This window comes from Elephantulus edwardii, unplaced genomic scaffold (genome assembly GCF_000299155.1).
Source record: "Elephantulus edwardii isolate Elephantulus edwardi_28Jun2011 unplaced genomic scaffold, EleEdw1.0 scaffold00016, whole genome shotgun sequence".
In the NCBI taxonomy this organism is placed as follows: Eukaryota; Metazoa; Chordata; class Mammalia; order Macroscelidea; family Macroscelididae; genus Elephantulus; species Elephantulus edwardii.
The window spans coordinates 13,534,163-13,538,106 of NW_006399766.1; the positions used below are offsets into that span (position 1 = coordinate 13,534,163).

A 3,944-nucleotide genomic window follows, 5' to 3' on the forward strand; every position below is an offset into this window, starting at 1 on the left:
ACACAAGTAAAAGGATAAGGACAATGACTGGCACCTTCTAAAAACCAAGCCCTTGTGTGCATTAAAATATTTTCCCAATAGGATGAACAGAAAGTCTACAGACTGGAAAAAAAATTTGGCAATGACATTTCAGACAAGGATTTCATAATAAAAATTTCTAGACTACTACACCACTGCTACAAGAAAAAGATTAACCTAGTAACAAAATGGATAAAAGACACAAAAAGATGCTTCACAAAGAAAAACATTCTGATGGCCAACAGAAACATGAAGAAACATTCAAAATCAATGGCAATTAGAGATATGTAAATAAAAACAACAATAAGAGTAGCACCCAGTAGCAGTAGCAAAGTTGAACAGGACAGCAAACAATGCATGTTACAGTGAATGCAGAGAGACTGGAATTCTCATGCATTGCTTATGTGATTGTAAAATGGAACCACCACTCTGGAAGGCATTTTGGTGTTTCCTCAAAAACTGAACATAGAAAGCCCATATGATTCAGCTAGAAAATATCCCCAAGGAAATTTGAACTGAGAAACAGATGGAGATTTGTACACCTATGTTCATGTACAAGAATATGGAAACAGCCCATATGTTCATCAGCAAACATATGAGTTGAGAATTGTGATACTTTCACACAATGGAATACTATGCAACACTAAGGATTAAGTATTTTGTAAAATATTGTATAATATAGGAGAGGCTAGAGAGCATTATGCTTAGTGAACTTAGTCTTATAAGGACAAATCCTATATAAGACCATCATTGTAAAAATACAATGACAACTAGGCAAGATGTATGTAAGTGTTCAAAAGGGGAAGGAGGGAAACAATGAGGACAGCAGAGGCTAATCAGCAGATGAAGGGAATAAAGGAATAGGAAAGATTCAATGGGGACCCCCAAAAAATAGGGTGATAATAGGCATAGATTAGCAATAATTATGTCAAATACAAAGTATATGAGTGATTGTATAAAACACTATGGCCATGAATGAAACAAAATGTAAATGAAAGATCGTATAAAACACAATGTACACACAAAAAACACAATGTATATGAATAATTATATGCAAACCAATACAAATATTAGAAAGAAAAAGGTAATAGATCCTCTGATACCATTAAAAATAGAAAAGGAGTACTTTGTAGAACATTGCCAAAGTGACAGCAAATTAATCTATGATAAGTATGGAGAAAACTAAATGAATAGATGTTGTTGTTGCTGTTAAGTGCCGTCAAGTCACCTGTGACTCATAGCGACCCTATGTATAATAGTTCTGTCACCCACCCTGTCCTGAGCCAGTCTTACTGACTCCGATTCACCTACGTCCATTCCCCTAGTTACTGTATCAATCCATCTCATCTGGGGTCTTCCTCTCCTGCACTGTCCCTCTACCCTTCCAAGCATGATGTCCTTCTTCAAGGATTGGTCTCTCCTGCACACACGCCCAAAGTATATGAGACAGAGATTCAAAATCCTAGCCTCCAAGGAAAAACTTGGTTTTATCCTCTCCAAGACAGACCTATTTGTTTTCTTGGCAGTCCATGGTATGTTCAAAACTCTTTTCCAGTATCACAACTCAAAGGTATCAATTCTTCTTCTATAATCCTTAGTCATTATCCAGCTCTCTGATGCATAACAAATAATTGCAAAGACCATGGACTGGATCAGGTGCACCTTAGTCTCTAGACTGACATGATTGCTTCTCAGTACTGTGGAAAGGTCCCCAACAGCATATCTACATAATGCAATTCACCATTTTATTTCTTGACTGCTGGTGCCAAAGCTGTTGATTGAGAAGCTGAACAAACTGTAACTGTTAACAACCTCAATCTCTTCTCCATCCATCAGGATGCTGCCAACTTGCTCAGTGGTGAGAATCTTTGTCTTCTTGATATTAAGCTTGAAACCCTAATGAAGACTACAGTTCTTGACCTTCTGAGCAAGCGCTTCAAGTCCTCCTCAGTTTCCACAAGCACATTGATTTAATTTTCAGAAGTCCCCATTCATCTATTTCATTGTCTCTTTGTTGAACATTTTGTGCTATTTTTAAAAACATGGATTAGGGCTCCAAAATTTGTTCCCAATTTTCGTTTTTTTCTTTATTTGTAATTTTTAAAAGAGTTTACAGAAAAGTTGGATTTTTATTCATTCATTGTTACACATTTTGCCTCTGATGCTTTTTTGGCTTTACCCCTATGTCCTGATCCAGCAAGCTGGGTTTTTAAATATAAATGAATGAATGAATGAATGAACGAATGAATTAATTAAAAAAAATATATATATATTTTTTTTACTTAAAAAGTTCCTATATTGATTTGCTTTAAAATTTCCTATACATTGAGTTTCATCCTATTCTTCATTCATATTGTGTTTCATACAATCATTTTCATGCATTATGATTTATAAAGTTATCCACCATTGGACATTGTCCATAATTACACTCAGAGTTGGTTTTTGTATATGATATGAGATTGGGTCTAGTTTTCATTTTCTGTAGTTAGATATCGAGTTTTGCCAGCACCATTTGTGGATCATCTTCTTTGGTACTAGTAGTCAAGAAATCAAAAGACAGCATGCGCACATCCGATTACTCCTGGTTCGGCTTCAGCTTATTTGGCCAGCAGCACCAACTGGACCTCTAGGCAGGGCATGATGGTGGTTGGTACAGGCACGTCGCTGGCGCTCTCTTCCCTACTGTCCCTGCTGCTCTTCGCTGGGATGCAGATGTACAGTCGCCAGCTGGCCTCCACGAAGTGGCCCACCATCCAGGGTGGTTCACTTGGCTCTGGCCTCTTCGTCTTCTCCCTTACTGCTTTCAATAACCTGGAGAATCTTGTCTTTGGCAAAGGATTCCAAGCAAAAATCCTCCCCGAAATTCTCCTCTGCCTCTTGTTGGCTCTTTTTGGATCCGGCCTCACTCATCCATCGAGCCTGTGTCACCACCTGCTTCATCTTCTCCATGGTTGGTCTGTACTACATCAACAAGATTTCTTCAACTCTGTACCAAGCAACAGCTTCAGGCCTCACACCAGCCAAGGTCACGGGCAAGGGCAAGAAGAGAAACTGACACTCATTGTGCAATAAAGTTGATCCTTTGTGAAAAAAAAGAAAAGAAAAAGAAATCAAAAGACCTATTTTACTGGGATAAATCTGCTGTCAAGGACCTCACCAAAGAGCTAAAGAGTAATGATGTTGGTTTAAGGATTCAGGCAGCTGATCCAAGTGATGGTCTTTTGAATTACTTGGTATGAATTTTAAAATTAGACCATGACTAAGGATGACAGAAGAAGGATCAATGTCTTTGAGTTGTGGTGTTGGAGTACTGAATATTTCATGAATTTCCAAAAAAATGAAAAGATACACCTCAGAATCAAGTGTTTCTTAGAGCAAGGGTATTTAAAACTTTGTCTCACATATTTTGAGCATGTTGTTAGCAGGAGACAAGTCTTGGAAAAAGAATGATAACTCAATTACAAAATAGGTAAAAGACATGGAAAGAATTTCCACAGAAAAGATATTTGCATGGCAAACAGACACATGAAGAAATGTTCAAAAAATCACTGGCAATAAGAGAGATGCAAATCAAAACCACAATAAGATACCATCTTAATCCAGTAACAGTGGCAAAGTTTAACATTTATTATAAGTAATAAATGTTAGAGGGGATGTGGCAAGAAGGATTTTTTTATTGAACTTTTTTATTATTGATTTTTTTTGTTTGTTTTAAATGGAAGGTTCCTGGGTGGCCCTGACTCAAGTGGGCATGACTAGGGGACAAGGGGATGGGAACTAGCCAGCATGGGGAGGGGTCATCTCCACAACATTCCACTTATACACAGAACTAAATAGACAAGCGCAGAGTCACTATTGCGGTTAGAAATTTGCAGCCTGGGAAGGGAAAGGAACAGGTAAGGAGTGGAGGTGTCATTAAAAAAAAA

The 3,944-nt window shown here is 37.7% G+C and overlaps 1 pseudogene; it reads left to right on the top strand.

Moving 5' to 3' along the window:
• The first annotated feature begins 2,637 nt into the window (after window positions 1-2,637).
• LOC102866946 lies at window positions 2,638-3,073 on the top strand (annotated as a pseudogene).
• Window positions 3,074-3,944: the final 871 nt, after the last annotated feature.